At 35.0% G+C, this 21,812-nt stretch overlaps 1 protein-coding gene across 4 annotated transcripts in view; it reads left to right on the forward strand.

Annotated features, from left to right (window-relative positions):
• The window catches only part of LOC125662214 (sterile alpha motif domain-containing protein 9-like), a 54,980-nt gene extending 43,015 nt beyond the window's left edge, over positions 1-11,965 (forward strand). For 3 of the 4 annotated variants that reach the window (XM_056148035.1, XM_056148034.1, XM_056148037.1), the window contains one exon: positions 645-2,851. The gene's annotated coding sequence lies outside the window, so the exon portion shown is untranslated. Of the gene's footprint in view, positions 1-644; positions 2,852-10,091; positions 10,380-11,021 lie in introns of those variants that run through there. The other variant, XM_056148036.1, reaches the window with a different exon arrangement.
• The last annotated feature ends 9,847 nt before the right edge of the window (positions 11,966-21,812 follow it).

Here is a 21,812-nt window from a genome sequence, read left to right on the forward strand (position 1 = left end):
TACTGACATTAAACCTTAAGACTTCAGCTTCTCTTTCATCAACTTATACCTTTATATATTTATTATCCCATTATCACTTGCATGTGGTTTTTATGTCTCTTCAATGATTCGATTGATTGATTGTATATTGTATAACGCCCCTTTCGTGAATTTTTCACTCGGATGGAGAAGATTGATTGTTTGTATCTTGCTTAACGTCTCTCTGGACAATTTTTCACTCATATGGAGACGTCACCAACAACGGTGAGGGACTTCAATGTGTTCTAATCAACTCTGTGGAGCTGTCCCCCGCTGTTGAAAATCCATTAACTGTATTAGAAAATCAACTTAAAACTTCTCTTTTTAAACTTACATTTAATATTTAATTTGGTATCTAATTTCACTGGTGGATCCAGCGTCCGTGTTTGTCCAACTCTTTATTTTGTATTCCTAGTGGAATCTATATTTATTTTTCGTTTTCTCCACCTTTCATGTAAACAGTTATCTTTATATAGAAACAAACCAAAAACATGGTTACTTCAGTTTGATATTATTTTGTATCTTTTTATGTATCTATTGCTTTACATCACAGAGGTAATTGTATCGATTAGATAAAGCGGTATATCAATTTACAATAATAATAATAATACATTGATTATCCACAGGTCTCCGTCCACGGGCCTGACGGTACTGTACGTGTTTCTGGGGATTTTTGGGGGTTTCTTCGTACTGATATTCATGTGCATTTGCTGCACTCTTCTGTGTAAACAGTGTGGACATTGTGAAGACGCGGAAGTCAACATGACATGTGAGTGCTGCGGTGCCACGGTTTGGCAGAAGTCATATTAATTAACAACCGCCAGTGTGTGACAAAAGTCGTATCAACCTACCCCAGTGTGTGACAAAAGTCATATCAACATACATCAGTGTGTGATAAAAGCCATATTAACGTACGCCAATGTGCGAAAAGTCGTATTATATTACATGAGTGAAATTATCAATTTATTATACTACACTTGTATGAATGAAGTTATTATCATAATAGAGTTCATCAGTGGGCAACAGACGTGGAAGTCATACTAGATGACACCGGTAAAGAAACAATCCCTAGTACTTTCCTTCCTATTCACATTGTAGTAGAACTCTCTCAAGTAGGTGTAGATCATTTGGCAGTGCACCATATTCATCAAAGGAAATGATAGCACTTGAACTATACTATAAAACTGGACAATGAATAAGCGTTACAATGACACCAACTTAACATAAATCAAAATTAAATCTATGAACGAGAGCCCATGGGCCACAACGCTAACATCAATCACCATTGGCCCTGTTATACATGGGAAGAAGATTTTTATAAAGATATTTACATTCTTTAACCCCAGTAGAAATGTTGGTCCAGTGGTTTTTGAGATCTTTATATGTTACATTCTACATATATATAGTTTTTATTACTTTCATCTTGATTTATTTACCTGGTAAATACTTTTATTCCTCTGCGCGTTTGTTAAAGGATATGAGAGCGAATGTTTACTGCACTAATTACGATGTAATAATTACACGTTACTATTTACGATAGTTTGTAATGGGACTGTATACGACACTGATTACGAAAGTATATACGAGTATTTACAACACTATTTACGACATTGAACGTGAGTGCTTACAACACTATTTACGACATTGCATGTGCGTGTTTATGACATTTTAAGTGAACGTTTACGACACTATTTACGACATTCCATGTGAGTATTTACGACATTTGATGTGAAAATTTACGACACTAATTACGACATTACAGGCGAGTGTTTACGACAATTTAAGTGACAGTTTATGATACTGATTACGACTTTAACTGTGATTATTGTAGACATATTTTTAATTAAAATTCCATCCGTCTTTTTGATGCCTCATCATACGCTACAGGGGTCTTACTTACGAATACGTCATCAGAACACTTCAACCACTTAACATGCAATCAGGAAGAACGATATAGGGGTGAAGGAGAGGAGTGTAGTTTACTGCCTATTTTATGGAAACAAAGAAAGTATCGATTTCACAATAGTAAGATTATCTTCACTAAATATCTCTCAAAAGTTCAAGAGCTTCAACTCAAGCATGCATCTAATGACTCCGACAAACATACTCTTTCTCTGTAAATGCTATTAGAAGAACATCCTAGTGCATCCCCATTTTCAGAAAATACTACTATTCAAGAAACCATGTACGGTTTTAAAAGTACATATTACAAATTTCCAAATCCGTAATTTGTGTTATATATCACAGCAATTAGAATTGAGAACTTGTATATTGTAAACTCTTGTGTTCGAATGAAGGGAAAGGGTATTTATTTCTCTGTCATTTATGTATTTATAGAACAAAGTTTTTGAGGTATCTAATTCTCTTTGATTTATGCATTTATAGAACAAAGTTTTTGAGGTATCTAATTCACTGTCATTTATGTATTTATAGAACAACGTTTTTGAGGTATCTAATTCTCTGTCATTTATGTATTTATAGAACAAAGTTTTTGGGGTATCTAATTCTCTTTCATTTATGTATTTATAGAACAAAGTTTTTGAGGTATCTAATTCTCTGTCATTTATGTATTTATAGAACAAAGTTTTTGAGGTATCTAATTCTCTGTCATTTATGTATTTATGAAATAAATTTTTCAAATTCATCTTTGATTTCAAATATGTGTGTCGATGTACTGCTGAAGTACCATGTTACTTAAACGTCATCATCCACGTATAAAACATTGCATTACATATTTAGATTGTTACGTCATGTACAGGACAGATGAGGCAATCAGCTTATGTCCGATCCATTTGTTAATATAATAGATTACAATAAAAGATGTTTAAACAAGTCACTGCATTTTTTGTGATAACATGACCGTCATTTTTTGTGATAACATGACCGTCATTTGTTGTGATAACATGACCGTCATTTGTTGTGATAGCATGACCGTCATTTTTTGTGATAACATGACCGTCATTTTTTGTGATAACATGACCGTCATTTTTTTTTTCGTGTTTCTAACTATAGCTTTGTCTGGTCTCTCCCGGCGCTTCATGAAAAGTTTGGGTTGTTAGGTAGACAATACCGTGTTTACTTGAAGGTTTCTATATATACTATATACATCAAAGACACACCCACTCACATAAACGTGTATCAAGAAAAGTCTGGATAAAACAAGAGTCTGATGGGTGACAGAGCTCACCTAAGTTACATTAGCCCTGCTGATGTTCAAGGTGTTGTGATTTTCATACGAGTTGTTTTCGATCTTTATACCATTGAAAATTTCCCACCTCATATTGTGACCCAAACCTTGTTCTAACAGGACATAACCGCGGTTGAATTCACACAACGTGGGGATGGATCAACACCAATATGATTAACATGACTTGGAGAAGGTTACAAGGTGAAATATCATGTTATGAAACTACTTAAGGACATATTGCAAAGATTAGGTTTTCTTGGAAGTAGTAAAGGTTAAAAGGTCAAAACTAACAAGAAATTCACATGCCTTATCGGTCACCTGAGTATTAGTTTTAGTATCACTAGTCCCAAGGGCTATGGCATTTAGAAAATAATATTATGTTTTGAATACTAATATTCAACAAAAGTAGATGTATAAGTTCAACATGACATACTTCTTTTATATAGTGATGAGAGGCTTTAATATAATATATGTAACATTAACACAATATGACTAATTTGGACCCATCCTAAAGTCAATACCCTGGGGTTGCGAGATTCACAAGTTTGGTACATCCTTTTCTGCTTTTCCTGAATATGCTTCTAGTGTTTATACCATATGAGCAAACGTATTTCTAATGATAAAGAATATATAATCACGATGATAATTTTGTCTCGGCCCTGGAAGCAAACTCCTATACCTATGATCATGAAATTTACGATTTTGGTAAAGTACTATATATTCCTTCTAAATATTTAGTTAGTTTCAATTTAGTGTCAAGAGCATTGAAAAGGGTATTATTTACATTATGGCCCCTCCCTGAAGACAGAATATAAACCCACGGATCATGAAATTTACAATTGTATAAGAAGTCTCTCTGATCTATATCACTATGCATTATGCTTTTCTTACACGTGTGCGGTTGTAGAGAAGAAAAGTTTTGAAAATTGATCAATTTTTGTTCCGTCGCTAAGGTCCCTGAAAATTACAATTTAGATCCCTCTTGTCCAAAAGATGCTTCATACCAAATTTGAAAAGAATTGGAATGGTACTTGTCAAAAGTTAAGTTAAAAATGTTCTATTCACACATTTAATAACTGACCAATTTGGCCCCACCCTGATACCCATGGAATCATCAATTTTTCAGTTTTAGTAAAGGATTATCCCCTCTTTATTAATATTCATTTAGTTCTGATTCAGTTCTCATCAGCGTCATCTCATGGGGATCCGGGTTAGAATAGGTCCTCAGTACCCCTTTGCTTGTCGTAAGAAGCGAATAAATGGGGCGGTCCTTCGGATGAGACCGCAAAAACCGAGATCCCGTGTCACAGCAGGCGTGGCACGATAAAGATCCCTCCCTGCTTAATGGCCATAAGCGCCGAGCATTTTGTAGGAAACCGGCAGTGGTGACTGTGATTGATATATCGGTATTATAAAATTCGTACAGGTAAGCCTACTGAATGATATACCGGTATTATAAAATACCTACCGGTAAGTTTACTGATTGATGTACCAGTATTACAAAATTACTACAGGTAAATCTACTGAATGATATACCGGTATTATAAAATTCCTACAGGTAAATCTACTGAATGATATACCGGTATTATAAAATACCTACAGGTAAATCTACTGAATGATATACCGTTATTATAAAATTACTACAGGTAAATCTACTGATTGATGTACCGGTATTATAAACTATTTATATCAACAAATCTTCCACCGCTTAAAAGTTTATGTAAAGTTTTATTTGTTGTGAAGAAAAATGGGGATCTTACGTAGCTTTAATCATCTCATTAGATTAAAACTTGGTCTCGTGGTAATGTTCATTTGTTGAATTAATCTTCCTCCACCTTATACATAAATTTTAATACATGTTGTATATACTGTATTTTGTATTTCCCAATCTTCTCTCTGTGATGCGTGACTGTAGATTAATGAGAATAAAACATTGATCGATTGGTTAATGTATATACAGGTATTCGTGTTGTGGACGCTAAACCTCACGAGCGATTTAATATTGACAAAAATGTCAATCATTTGATCCAATCTAAAAATAGAAACACGAACATAATACTACAGTGTGTTGCTTTACGGGAATGTACTTTCATCTGATTAATCTAAATAGGCCACGCGCCACGTTCTAACTCAGGTGTGTAGACACCGTGATGTTTACAAACACAGCACCTTGTTAAGGGCATTCAGTTCATTTGTCAGCCGATCTACAGCAATGTTTACATACACGACACATTCTTAAGGCGTTCAGGTATTTAATGTAGAGAAATCATATTTCTTATCTAATAAATGAATGGTGGGAGTTTTGTAGCCCTTTCAAAAAGTTCTGTATTTGGTGTAAAGTTGTAACCAAAATTAATAACGATGACTATATAAATTAGCTTCAAGTTTTCCAAAAATCCAACAAGTTTTTTTTAAATCAATCTTTAATGGTAACGACATATGTAGCAGTAAATTCAGCTCTGCAATTTATTTCACGGCATTGTTGAAATTATCAGAAAATATGTTTTGTGGTTTATTTATTTATTTTACATTTTATGTGAATGTAGAATACTGAATATCGCATACCTATTTTATACGATGATATATTACACGAGTTTGTCCTTCGTGGACCATTTCGCTTTACCACCGCCCAAATCATTACAAAAAATGGAAATCATTACCAAATATGGAAATCATTACCAAATATGGGAATCATTACCAAATATGGATATAAGTCAGGGTCAGGTGATTTTCAGCTGTTACGTTTCCATAACTTATATGTGGATATTACATGTATTTATATTGTACGTACTTGTAATTATTCATATTTAAGAGAAAACGACGACAATGAACAATACAATGTCTTTATGTGGTTTTTTAAGAGAGAGATGAAGGTCGCAAGCATGAAGTTGTTAAAGTCTCTGTTAAGTTGTTGTTTTGTTGTTTTATTTAAGGTGGGTTGTTGACTGCTCTCTTCAGGGGCGTCGGTTATATTGGGGAGATGAACTGGATATAGAAAAAGGGGGGGGGGGTCTAATTTGAGTGTTGTGACTTAAATTCAGATTCAGTGGCGTAGCTTCCATTGAGGCAACCGAGGCAGCTGCCTCGGTAAAAAAAAAAAAAAAACCTTTTACGTTGTTAAAATGTCGATAGCTTCTTGGTGGGGGGGGGGGGGGGGGCATATTCGAACCCAAGCCTATGAGATTACCACCCGAATCTTGACATTTTCCCATTCTATCAATGTCTTCAAGAAAAGTCGTTATACTTTTCAGTCAGATCCTTTGTCTGAAAATAAGACATTTTAAGATTAGAAAAAGTATTTATTTTCACAAATATTGCGTTAAAGTATAAATGGGCCCTAAACTTCTAATCGATGAAGGACTATATGAACCAGTGAGCTTAATACATGTAATAGATTAAGGCTGGTTTCCTTTTAAGATATCACAGAGTAAATGAATAAAAAAAAATAAAAAAAAAAATATATATATATATATATATATATATATATATATATATATATATATATATATAAAAGCACTAAAGTTCCAACAACACCCGATACCTCAGAGTGTCGGATCCACAACATGGATACAAGGTCAAATACAAAAAATTATACAAAGCACTAAAATAACCAACGACACGAACAACTCTGTTGATATTGACCACATTATGTAATTGTTTTCGTTTGTCCTGAAGAAGGGACGGGTCGTCCCGAAAATTTGACAATCTCGTTGTTCGTGTCGTTGGTCATTTTAGTGCTTTGTGTATATATATATATATTATATATATATACCTGAGGTAACTATTATACATGTATATATATAATAGTTACCTCGATCGTCATAATGTACTCATGCGTGTGATTTACACCAAGATGGGTTGAAAGAACGCAGCTCTGTTTTCAGTGGCGAATTTATGGGGGCGTAGCCGGCGCCCCCTAAAATGTTCCAATTTAGGGTAAATCATTGCCTCTTGTTTAGAAAAATGTAAACTATAACAAAGCAATAATTTCTTCCACTCTCGGAGAAATAAATGACTAATTTTTTTGATTTATTGAATTACTTTTATTGGGAGACCTTTTTTTCTTTTTCAAAAAACCTGAGCATTTGCGTCATTTTATTAATTTCACCTTATTAAAAATGACAGGAAACAATGAAAATGACCACTACATAGGAGACACATGTCAAGGTCTATAAAATCTGTAAAATCCAGGAAATTCCGGGACCCACAGCAGGGCTTCGCTCTTGATACACTGGGGGTCTCAAGGCGGTCCTCAGGTCCCCTGCTTCATAAAGCTGCCCCCTTAACCTCAATTCCTGAACCCGCCCCTAATATTCTTCTTGCCAGAAAAATGCTTAAGAAATTTAAAATTAATAGGTCGATTATTACTTGCTAATCCCTTCATTTAGTGACAGAAATCGCAGGACTGAATATGTGTAATCATTTTCTGAAAGGAGGTATGCTACACCCGCGAACTTTGATATGGATGAAAAAAGGTTATGTACAACAATATTTTGATATTGAAAATTATTTTATTTAGGCAAAAATGCGATATAAATAGAAAACAATATGAAAAAAATAAAACCCTGTTGGACTCGAACCCGTGATCTTCAGAACATGTATATAGACACACACATATAGATGTACACCCAATTTTACACTTTGTCGCTTCATTGACCACGGATCGCTGTTATACTCGCCGCTCCAATGAGCAGGTATCGCCATTACAAAGTTTGCATTTTTTTTTTATTGCTTTCGCAATGTCAATGGGGAGGCGACCTTGTTCATTTCATACCATAAAAAATCGACATGAGTTGTCTTTCTTTACGAAGCAGAAGACACTTGCTCTGAAAATGATAATGGATGCCGAATCTGAAGGAAAGCTTATTTTAGGGATAGTTGGAGGTATGTACTGAAAATGACTGTCGGGTACAGCACTACTAGGTACTATTGAATTGTCTGGTTATCTATATAGAGTTGTATTAACGATATAGGCCTAGTTAGGCCTAGTTTTACATTCAGTCTCGCGAGTCTGGTGATCACATGCAGACCTAACGTAAATACGCCAGTGGCGGATCCAGACAATTTAGTTAGGGGAGGGGGTGCGATCCACTTTTTATTACATTCTCCACACATGTAAGGGGCGGGGCTGACCCCCTCCCAATGGAACTAAATAAAATTGTTTGACATTGTGGTCTCTGTGACTAGAATGAAGCACGTAAGGATTTTTTAAATTTATATCTGTACACACCATCACCCTTTACAAAGGGCCAGTATAGAGGTATAAAACTTTTATATATAGAAATGTATTTTAAAAAACCATCAATTAAAATGTTTTTTGAAATAATTAAATCCTTCAATGATAATTCTTTAGTTTTAGTATAATGCCTGCATCCTCGCTAGATAATGTTCTCAAACTGCGGATACAAAATTAACGACGAAAATTAAATTAATATGCACTTATCCTCGTGAAGTATATGTTCATGTCTGTTCATACCATGACTCCTGAGGTCAGGATGAGGTCACCAGAATTTTGCAAAGGAACCACAAATTTAAATTAATTTTACAGAGGGAAAGTGGAATTACAAGTTTGTTCACAATATGACTCACGAGTTCAACTTAGAGTCACAAGTTTGCGTACAACTGACTTTCGAGTTCAAGGTGTGATTTCAAGCTTCTTCACAACATCACTCTCGAGTTCACCGTGGGTAACAACTAACACGTTTGTTCACTACACGATTCACGGGTTCAAGGTGACATTACAAGCTTGTTCACTGCAACACGACCCTCGGGTTCAAGGTGACATTACAAGTTTGTTCACTGCAACACGACCCTCGGGTTCAAGGTGACATTACAAGTTTGTTCACTGCAACACGACCCTCGGGTTCAAGGTGACATTACAAGCTTGTTCACTGCAACACGACCCTCGGGTTCAAGGTGACATTACAAGTTTGTTCACTGCAACACGACCCTCGGGTTCAAGGTGACATTACAGGCTTGTTCACTGCAACACGACCCTCGGGTTCAAGGTGACATTACAAGTTTGTTCACAACATGACTCTCGAGTTCAAGGTGGGATTACAAGTTTGTTCACAACATGACTCTCGGCTTCAAGGTGGGATTACAAATTTGTTTACAACATGACCCTCGAGTCCAAGGTAAAATTGCAAGGTTGTTCACAACATGACTCTTGAGTTCAAGGTGACATTACAAGTTTGTTCACAACATGACTCTCGGGTTCAAGGTGGGATTACAAGTTTGTTTACAACATAACTCATGAGTTAACATTGAGTCAGTAGATATGTTCACAATATGACTCTCGGATTCATCATTGCGTCACTAGTTTGTTCACAAAATAAATCTCTGGTTCGATGTTGGATGCTAAGTTTGTTCATAGTACGACTATTGGGTTTAGGGTAGGCTCACAAGTTTGTTTATAATGCATTACAGTAAGTTGTATTTACATTAATGGGCATTACTGTGGATAAGAATGTGTGAAAAATCTTTGAAACATTCGGGTATCGAACTTGGGACCCTTACATTACTAGTTATGTGATTTAACTATTTAACTACCCGACCAATACACAAAAAATGGTAGTTTTACTACAATATAAAATTTCAACATATTTTGGAACTCACACAAGAACTCTTCATATCAAGGAGATGAAAAAATGATTTGAGAGAAAATATCAGAATCAGAAATGTCACATGTATCCTTAATATCTAAGAATGATTGAAGAGCTAATGATTTTGATCTGAACAATTTGAATGATGCTCGGGATGTCTATGATTTTGTCTCGGGCTCGTGATTCTGCCTATATTATGTCTTGTTTATTTTCTGTTTCAACTGAGATTCATCTTGATGTGTTTTATACAATTCTATTCATACTGTCTATACTTTATCTAGGATGTTGTCTACTTAGAGAATGGTGTGGAGGGCGACACCTACCCTTACACACAGACATTGATTGAAGCTGCCTGGTCCATTATCAGAAGAGTGGAAAACACTGTACGCCTGAACAGAGAAGTTTCTCGGAAAAAGTAGCACTGAATAATATGAAAGGACATATTGTCATGGTGTTTGAAAAAAGCTGTTGTTCCTCTGGAAACTTGCTTTTGATCGTCTTGTCTTGGACAGCTCGAGACAACCTCTGTAATACAAGAATGGAACAAGTTCTCATTCTCAGCTGAACAGGTACAGGGTTAGATTAATTGTATTTCCTGGTCACTTAACCGGCTATCAACTTAGATTTGTATTAGTCAGTTGAGAATGTTTACTGTTCCTTTAGACCAAAGGATATATGAAAACGGCTGGCTCAGATTTCATGATTAAATACTGATAAAACATATATATGTTTTCTTATAAGCCACGTTAACTGTCAGCAAATGATAAAGTTGGTTGGTTGATTTGTATATTGTTTAACGTCCTACTTGATAAGTGTTCACTCATATGGAGACGTCATCATTGCTGGTGAAGGGCTGGAGAATTTAGGGCTATGCTCACTGCTTGTGGCCTTTGAGCAGGGAGGGGTCTTTATCGTGCCACACTTGCTACAAGACTTTGGGTTTAGCAGTCTTCCACATTAAGAATCCTTTTATGAGAAGCAAGGGGCACTGAAGACCTATTCTAACCCACATTCTGACAAGACTTGGGAATATCCTCCTTAAGACAACATGTTAAGAACTCCTTAGAATCATTTCTGAATTTATTTACATTGCGTTACTTCATACTACAGTTTAAAAGTGAAATCAAGAATTTATTTTGCTTCCAATAAAGCCTGAATGCACACACATTTATTTTCTCAATTTTAGTCATAACTTGTCACTGGAATTTTAGGGACTTGTGTGAAGGAGAAGTGTTCGTGCAGAGAAGAATTTGTCTCAGCCCATCATGACCTGCTGGTGGAGGCTGGATACTTCAATAAACATTGCTGTGGTCTTCCTGGGGTGTACCAAACAGTGGGAGTCCTCATTTCTCCCAAGAAGAATCAGAGAAGTATTCATTTTTCTAGTAATAAGTTCAGACTGTACAGAGCAAGAAGGCAGATATTACAGTTACCTCCCTTAGACAATATGAATTATAACACACCACTTGCTAGTGATGTAATTTCAGATGATGCTGTTTGAATGCTTTCAATCTGGTCATTGGTCAAATACAATAGTTATAACTGCATGTGTTGCCTCAGTTTACATTAATTATCTGCATAAAACTAAACATTTAATAATAGATGACATGTAGTACTGCCTGACTCTCCAGGAATGCATTTTAGGTCACCTGAGTCACTCGAATGACCTATTGGTATTGTTCTGCGTCTGTTGTCGTGCGTCGTCCACCTACAATTGAACATTTTTATACGCCCGTCTTTAGACGGATCATATTATGAGCAGCAATGTGTACGTCTGTCAGATTCCCTGTTTCTATTTTTATTTTTCTATCAAGTATTAAAATATTATTGAGTAGTTTCGTTATGGGTCACTCTTGATCATGTCTAAGCTTTGATTGATGTCAGTTTTCAAGTAAGGAGTATGTTAGTTTACAGTTTTTGTTTGGATACTGAAGATGTGCCTGTAGGGGAAGGGGTAGTGTAGTTTTATTCTAGGAGGGACCAAACTTGGCATGTAGTGTATATGTGTAAAACATTGAATAGCATCTTCTTTAATGCTATTGATGGACACCGCAATTTTAAATTTCAAGATTCTGGGGTAAGGATTTGGGTATCAGGGTGGGGTCTGAATAATCTTTGTGATTTATTGTCTTTAACATATGAAAGTACCCTTACTACCGATAAATGCTTATTCAGGAAAAACAAGAAGATGTACAGTGTACCAGAAATTGTAAATCTCACAACCATAGGTTATACATCGGGCGGGGGTCAATAATTCAATGCTCCTCTGTAAGGTTCAAGATCTAGGGCATGGTTAATGTAGGAAAATTATTGTAGATTTCTTAGTCTTAGTCATACCTTTAACTAATACTCAGGTGACTGATGAAGCCTGTGAGTCTCTCGATTACATTTTGTCATGAAACCGACAACAAGCTGGTTTGCTTGCCAAAATTGTCTTGAAAAATACACTTAGCAAAATTTTGCTTCCCTGTCTGATTTCTGGTCATTCCAGCACTCATTGCCACTTTGGTTTTTCAGCTTCCTGGGCCTCAAAAGACGGTGAGACAATGACTGCAGGAGCATTTCCTGTCTCTTAACAGCAGAAGTGGCCAGGTTACCTTGCCATCCGATCCATTTCTGGGGATGGTGTTTTGTATCGAGCTGGTAAAATTTCTCTCTTTTTAGCTCACCTAGTCTATAAGCAATGATTATCCCTTGTCTGTTGTCTGTCTGTCTGTCCGTCTGTAAATTTTACATATTTCCAACTTCGTTAGTATCACTTAGTCCAATTCCAGCCACACTTAATACAAAGCATCCTTTATACGTAAAACATTCAAAAATAATCAAATGAAGGGACCCAACCCTTCGAGGGGCAGATATTCAAGAAAACGTAAAAGATAGGATGGAGTCCTCTATAAATATTTTACTTGAGAACCACTGAGATAGAAAAGAAGAAACTTGTATAACTGGCGTAAGGGGGCTCCTGGCTTATTTTGGTGGCTCATTACCGGATCCAAAAATCACTGACATTGATCCCTCCTCTATTCCAGTACAGACATATTGTTTTTGTCCGTCCGTCCGTCTGTCTGTCACAAAATGTTATGAACGCTTCTTTCCCTATATGGCTTATTGAATAGACTTGAAACTTTGTAAAATGCTTCATTGCCACATGTACATGTGCATATTGTCGAGATGGGAGGATCTAATTATTTTCCTAAAAGTTATAGTGGATATAAGAGGGTGGAGGATATAAAAAAAAACTTGTAAACACTTCTGCCCCTATATGGCTTATCCGATAATTTTGAAACTTTTTTTAACAAGACTTCACCGTCATTTGCAGGTGTGCATATTGTAGGGACAGGATGATCCAATTGTTTTCTCATATCAGCACGCAGTGCAGTTAAGGTGTACCATATCAAATTTATAGAGAAAAAACACTTGAAAATAAATCATAATTATTTCACTTCATAATAATTTTCTCCGCGATTGCATTCAATTTCCGTTAGAGAAATCGTCAGTCTAATGATTTACACAGCTGGCAGTCAAATCACATGATCCAGGGTCACGTGACCGTATATTTATAGTCATCAAAGTGCCTTAACTAAATCGTCCTAGCGCAACGCAAAGACTTGCATTCAAGTGCAGAAAAATATATCATTGGGTGTAAAACGACTTAAATAAAATCAAATTCGCTTGGGTCTGTATGAAATGGACATTTCAATGTTTTCCCCCCAAAAATACCTCTCGTGTCAATGGAAGAGGGGGGGGGGGGCACCTCCTCATTTTTGTTAAAAATATGGAATACAAGACGATAAACGTACAAACCCAAACACAATTCGTATTCTAAAGTATTTTTACTTATCATTTGTCAGCATTATTGTTCGCAATCTCTTAGCATTCACTTACGCTAGCCCATTCTTTTTGCAGTCTCACGTTTTTTCGTTTGTTTTCACGAGTTTAAAACGCTCGAATGACTCAGAACTCAGGGGACGTAATCCCTAACCGGTTTACAAGAGTAATGCCAGCGCCAATTTACACAGTTGTTATTCCTTTTCATGAAGTGCATATATTCTTCATTCTATCAATGCACCATTGTGTTTAAAAAATTAAAAAATGGAAATTTTCTGGCGTTGTCTCAATGAATTCTTTGATGGTAACAAAACTGTATTTCTCAATATTGCCGTACGAAGAAACAACAACAAATACTTCTCCATATTTCAAACATTTCTTTTATTTATATTTCATTATTCTATACATGTATTGGAATGCAAAAATAAATCTTAAAAGGTATAAAAGGAGTGTTAATGAAAATTGAGTGAAATAAACAACAATATATGTATACACTTTCATGTTTGTAATGCATAATGTTACGTTATGGGCCTAGCGTCATTGTTTACAAACATGTCATCACGAGTATGCATGCGTTCTGCAATATCAGTGCGTATTAGACAATTGAAAATCACTGAATTTTTTTTTTTAGATACTCAAATATATTTTATCAAACAAAATTATTTTCATTTGAAGAACATTTATTTTTTTTTAATATTGTTATAGAAATAAATAAATCCAATTTTCATGGGGGGTGGAAATCCTCTAAGGTTTACAAAACAGCAAAAAAAAAATTTTTTTTTAATTGCATAATTTTTTCCCACCCATTTAGTATATCTATACCGATATATATGCATTTGGTGCTGAACTAAAATTGTGTGATGGCTGATTTCAAGGACAACGCATACAAAGTTTGCCTATCCCAACAGTGAATGTTAGCAGAGATACAGGTTAAACTATTAGTAATTTGAAACAAGTGTATACAAGAAATTAGTAGGACACGAGAATCAATGCATTAGACAATGTTAAATAGTACAACCTTGTGTGGTAGCGGATTTCAAGGACAACAAATACAAAGTTTTAACAAAGATGTAGGTTTAACTATTAGTAGTTGCAAGCAAGTGTGTATATGAGAAATTAATAGGACACAAGAATCAATGCATCAGCCAGTGTTATATAGTGCATATAAACTTGTGAGATAGATGATTTTAAGGAAAACACATACCAAGTTTGCCTAAATCTTAACCATGAATATTAGCAGAGATACAGGTTGAACTATTAGTAAATTTGAAACAAGTGTATACAAGAAATTAGTATGACACAAGAATCAATGCATTAGACAATGATATATAGTGCATATAAACTTGTGAGATAGATGATTTCAAGGACAACAAATACAAAGTAAGCCCATATACTAACAAAGATACAGGTTAAACTATTAGTAGTTGCAAGTGTATATATGAGAAATTATTAAGACACAAGAATCAATGCATTAGACAGTGTTGTATAGTGCATATTAACTTGTGAGATAGATAACTTCAAGGACAACACATACTAAGTTTGCCTAAATACTAACAGTGAATATTAGCAATACAGGTTAAACTATTAGTAGTCGCAAGCAAGTGCATATATGAGAAATTAATAGGACACAAGAATCATTAGACAGTGTTATAGATTGCATATAAACTTGTGAGATAGATGATTTCAAGGACAACACATACAAAGTAGGCCCATATACTAACAAAGATGTAGGTTAAACTATTAGTAGTTGCAAGTGTATATATGAGAAATTATTAAGACACAAGAATTAATGCATCAGACAGTGTTGTATAGTGCATATAAACTTGTGAGATAGATAACTTCAAGGACAACACATACTAAGTTTGCCTAAATACTAACAGTGAATATTAGCAGAGATACAGGTTAAACTATTAGTAATTTGAAACAAGTGTATACAAGAAATTAGTAGGACACGAGAATCAATGCATTAGACAATGTTAAATAGTAAAACCTTGTGTGGTAGCGGATTTCAAGGACAACAAATACAAAGTTTTAACAGAGATACAGGTTAAACTATTAGTAGTTGCAAGCAAGTGTATATATGAGAAATTATTAAGACACAAGAAATCAATGCATTAGACAGTGCATATAAACTTGTGAGATAGATGATTTCAAGGACAACAAATACAAAGTAGGCCCATATACTAACAAAGATGTAGGTTAAACTATTAGTAGTTGCAAGTGTATATATGAGAAATTATTAAGACACAAGAATCAATGCATTAGACAGTGTTGTATAGTGCATATAAACTTGTGAGATTGATGATTTTAAGGAAAACACATACCAAGTTTGCCTAAATCTTAACCATGAATATTAGCAGAGATACAGGTTGAACTATTAGTAAATTTGAAACAAGTGTATACAAGAAATTAGTAAGACACAAGAATCAATGCATTAGACAATGTTAAATAGAAAAAACTTGTGTGGTAGCGGATTTCAAGGACATCAAATACAAAGTTTTAACAGAGATACAAGTTAAACTATTAGTAGTTGCAAGCAAGTGTATATATGAGAAATTATTAAGACACAAGAATCAATGCATTAGACAGTGTTGTATAGTGCATATAAACTTGTGAGATAGATAACTTCAAGGACAACACATACAAAATTTGCCCATATCCCAATAGTGAATATTAGCAATACAGGTTAAACTATTAGTAGTCGCAAACAAGTGCATATATGAGAAATTAATAGGACACAAGAATCAATGCATTATACAGTGTTATAGATTGCATATAAACTTGTGAGATAGATAATTTCAAGGACAACAAATACAAAGTAGGCCCATATACTAACAAAAATGTAGGTTAAACTATTAGTAGTTGCAAGTGTATATATGAGAAATTATTAAGACACAATAATCAATGCATTAGACAATGATATATAGTGCATATAAACTTGTGAGATAGATGATTTCAAGGACAACAAATACAAAGTAGGCCAATATACTAACAAAGATGTAGGTTAAACTACTAGTAGTTGCAAGTGTATACATGAGAAATCAATAGCACATGAGAATCAATGCATTAGACAGTGTTATACAGTGCATATAAACTTGTGAGATAAATGATTTCAAGGACAACACATACCAAGTTTGCCCATATCCCAACAGTGAATATTAGCAATACAGGTTAAACTATTAGTAGTCGCAAGCAAGTGTATACATGAGAAATTAATAGCACATGAGAATCAATGCCTTATACAGTGTTATATAGTAAAAACTTGTGTGGTAGAAGATTTCAAGGACAACACATACAAAGTTTGCCAAAATCCTAACCGTACTTAAGTGAAACTTGAGCTTTATTGCATAGAAAAGTTGTACTTGAAGGCCTTGTTATGGAGTAAACTGAAATTGAACTGCTGCATTGATTTTTTTACAGGGAGCAGTGATAAGGAACAACTCACTTGAACAGAATCAAGGTGGGAAGATCTGAAAGATTTGTCCCAGATCATAAACATCAACCCTAGAAGAAAAACTCTGTACAGGAAAAGTTGAAATAATGCTAGAGACAGTGTTAGTGTAAAAATGAATTTTTGCAACTTTGCAAAAATTATCCTTGCAAGGTCAACAAAAGATTCAAAAACAGTGGCCTGGTGGGAGAAGAACAATGAAGAAAATGCAAACAATATTCCAAATGGTAATGCATACCCCTCCAATTCTTATCGACATAATGTGTACAACAAAATCATGTACAAATATCCAAAAATGCAAATCCCAGCGGCCGTCTTTCAGAAGCGGATACAACTTCTTCAAAAATACATAACAGAATCAAAATATTTCAAAGGCTACAACAAAAATAATGAAAAAACAAGGTTTGTGGAAGGCTTTTGTCTACAAAGTTGGGAGAAATTACCTCACAAAGAAAAATTACGTCATTCTCTTGAAAACTGCAAGCCATGTAATTTTGAAAATGATTTGTCATCACTGCATGCATCTTTTGGCAAAGACAGACAGGAAGCAGTTTCTTTGTGTCATGACATGACAGACATGCTTATGGGCGCTTTAGGTCAACCCAAAACTGTGAAAGGGTCAATAAATGTTGCAAGAACTATCATAAACACAATAAAACCAGTGTTTGAAGAAAAAACAGGCCAAAATTTCACATCCATCATTGGACAAAGCTTGAACCTGACACCGAAACAAACACCTGAAGAAAAAAGAAAACAGACAAGCGATGAAATCAGAAACTCTCATCAAAAAACAAAAACATCACAGAGGGAAGGGGACACTAATTTAGAATACTTCCTGGCTTCCGGCAAGTCGTATAAACAACACGACAGGGATCGCTTTGCAACTGGTTTCTTGCCATCTGAACTGTGTGCTGAGGAGGTACGGAAAAGAATGCAAAAAGAAAAAGAAAATAGTGTGAAGCCGAAATTTCATCATGGACCCTTCCAATCATACAGCATCGATCAGGTAGCAATTTCTGAGGCACTTTCAGCCATTCCTGAAAGCAGACCTATCAATTGGACAAGACTCGCAGAGAAAACTAAAATTAAAGTCAAAGGCAAGACTCCTGGAAATGCTGGCCAAGTGTTGAAACAATATGCCATTTCAAAAGGCCTACACTCTCTCAAGGACAAGGACTACCTCAGAAGAATTAGAAGAAGAAAGAAAAAAATCGGCAACAAATTAACAATTCCAACACAAAGGTCAGCTAAAGATTTCAAGTCAATTATAAGAAGTCATCTCGAGAAAAAGAAATTCTATATTGGAGAGAAATTAGCACCAAAACCCTACAAGACAAATTTACTTAACAAAGAAGGTGAACTGGAAGAAAAAACCACACACATACATGGCAGAAAAATTCCATTACCCAAAATTGTAGAGGATGAATTTAAAAGATTGGACAAAGCAGGAGTTATAAGAAAAACTGACTTTAAAGAAATGTCTGTTGAACATCTTGAAGAATTTGGAAGAAAAATCCAAGAAAACCATTACAATGTAACAGATATCAGAGAATATTTTCAGCAACTTCAGAGTGAATGGAAACTGAAAATGTGGCATGACCATTCAAACATTTTAAATCACTCGTATGTTAGCTTCATGACATGTTTTCTCTACGACCCTATCAATTTCCTCACAGACCAGGAATACCATTCAAAATACCCAGAGAGGAAACCTATCAATGTACAGTCAGTTGTGGAGAGACCACAGCTTTATATCTTTGGAATATCAGGTACATAGTTTTGTTCAAATCGAAATTGCAAAACCTCTAAATAAACTAGAAAATATTATTTTCTACACTATCTGAAAACAAATTCAGGAATTAAAATTAATATTCCTTCATATGAATCACAGACTAGGAAAATAACAAAATTGGTAAAAATTTCCCATAATATACTTTTCCCTATAGAGATGTATTCAAAACGAAAAATACTCATTTATGAATTCCAACAGGAAGCATCACATGAAAGGATATCAGATATCAATACATTTTCAGGAAGTATATATATATATATATATATATATATATATATATATATATATATATGCTAGTCTATAAATAAATATGTGGATTCAAATGTCACAATCAAAGTAGCTGCAACCGACATTGTGTAAAAATCATACAAATTCAAGGTTTGTTGCATTTCTGTAAAAAACATACAAGCACATGACCCCATATGTTACACAAATGTCTTTAAAGACATGACACAAGTTTAATTCAAGATCCAAACAATGCAACCAGTAAACGAAACATGTACTAGGAACCTAGATTACACTTCTCAGCTAGTCTATGACATCTAAAACTCTTAGTCCAAATCCTCTAATCATTTTAGCAGTATCATTTACCCTAAAAAAATCAACAGTATATATTTAAAGTCTGAATAAATAATAATGAAAAAAAAATTCATGTAAAAAGTATATACCTGTAATAATAATAATTTAAATAAAATAAAATAAACAGTCAAAATTCAACAGCAATTTTTTTTTACACGATTCATACTATATCCATTATAACATGCCTGGTACATATGCACATATGTCTTAGAATATACTTCAGTGAAACTTAAGCTTTATTGCATAGAAAGTTGTACTTTAAGGCCTTATTATGGAGTAACTGAAATTGAACTGCTGCATTGATTTTTTACAGGGAGCAGTGATAAAGAACAACTGACTTACACAGAATCAAGACTGGAAGATCTGAAAGATTTGTCCCAGATCATAAACATCAAACCTATCCTGCGAGTATTCACTGGTGATAACCCAGCCAGACAATTCGAAAGTGGTCAACAGAGGGGAGGAAAATTCAGTTGTCTCTGTGGTGTACGTAGCACTGAACACAACAACTTCATTTCTTGCTACACAACAGATCCATTGACACTAGAAGAAAGAAGAACACATGTTGTAGCTGGTCAAGCCTGGCAAAAGATTGCATCTGGGACAGTAAATCCATTTCAAGGATTGAAGAAAAGTGACATCATTGAGGAGTTAGAGAGCAGGAGAATTTGGCCACAAGATGAGAAGAAAAACTCGGTACAGGAAAAGTTGACTGAAATAATGCATGGCATAATTAGACCACCAGCCCTCTGTTGTCAAGATCCTTTAAAAACAACAAAAGCACTCAACATTGAAAGGTATGAAGTATTAGCATGTGAGCCACTGCATGATTTGACCAACGTTATTCAAAATCTTATTCAAGAATTACCAAACCATGTTGGAGAACTCAACAAACAAGATTTTATTTCATTCAGCGACACAGCAATTGGCAACAAGAATCAAGTAAAGGGGTCAGATGCAAGACTATATGCAGTAAAACTTGCCAAATTCACATTGGTGAAATTTGAAGAAGGAAAACTGGATGAAAACGTCCCTAAACTTGTAAATTCCCTTGTTGATATAGTCACCATATGCTACTCTGGTTACAGCACGCGTTCTCAGAAACAACTACTGCGACTGTATAACCAATGTTTCCTGTTTGGCTTTCTCTGCAAAATGGTTATAGGAACACCACAAAAGATTACGTCAAGAAAATTTTATGGAAATCATTTCCACAGCATAACTATCCATGTCCCTGAAACTGCTCGAATCCTCAACTTAAAATCTATTGTGCCAAAACAGGAGGAGCGTTCCTTCGGGACTTTGAGACGTATTTCTGAGAACACAACGAACAGACAACCATCATACATTGTAGACAATGCAATGCTGAGATTCCAATTCCATTCCTCGAACAATGACCCTTCAGAAACTATAACAAAACAGAATTCTACTATAAGCAAACAGGCCAAATTACTTCCTCCACAGAAACAAACGATAATCACAGCAACTATGATACACAAATTTCCATTGCTGGTTCAAAGTCACCTGGAACGTATCTCAGATTTCATTCTTCCTGGACACACCATCTGGTGGACTACAGATGATGAGGGTATGCGATTCTTTGATGGTCCAGATGATGACTGCAACAGAACACAGGGACCACATTTACATCACTTCCGCTCAACATCATTGAATCAGGAGAGGATGTGGATCAAGCAGCAGTGGACAAAATGCATCGATCAGTATGCCTGTGGAAAATTGCCCCTTCCTCTTCACCGGTTGAAAACCTATAACAATGGGAAGATTATGTACATCTGTCCAAAACACAAAGGTATCATATATTTTTACATAAATAATCAATAATTTACCTTCCCTTTAAATAAAAGCAAGAGATCCATATGCTTTATCATTCACCTGACTATTAGTTTAAAGCATCACTAGATAACTAGAAAATCAAAGGCCTGAAGGGCCTGAGAGTCGACTTGCACTTCATTGTCAACGGGAATAGGTATCTTGAAGGAGCAAGATAGTAATCAAGGATGATGAACATCATGTGTGTGAGTTCGCATATGCACACTTCTTTTAGCAGGATTATACTTGTGTAAAGTGAATAAATTTGATTAAGTTATGACAACTGCCATTTAAATTACATGTACATATCCAATATGGATATAAATAGTCATTGCTAAGAGATGATTGTGCTAAACAATCCATGATGTACAAATGCTAAGAATTGGAGGAAAATCATTATGTAGTCATATAGTACTTTATATCACAACAGAAAACCCTCAAATAGACACCACAGGGTCATGTTGTTCGGGTCGGGTTCGGTTCCATTTTTCCGTTCGGGTTTAGTTTTAATAATAGAATCAT

Source organism: Ostrea edulis, chromosome 8, assembly GCF_947568905.1.
Source record: "Ostrea edulis chromosome 8, xbOstEdul1.1, whole genome shotgun sequence".
Lineage (NCBI taxonomy): Eukaryota > Metazoa > Mollusca > Bivalvia > Ostreida > Ostreidae > Ostrea > Ostrea edulis.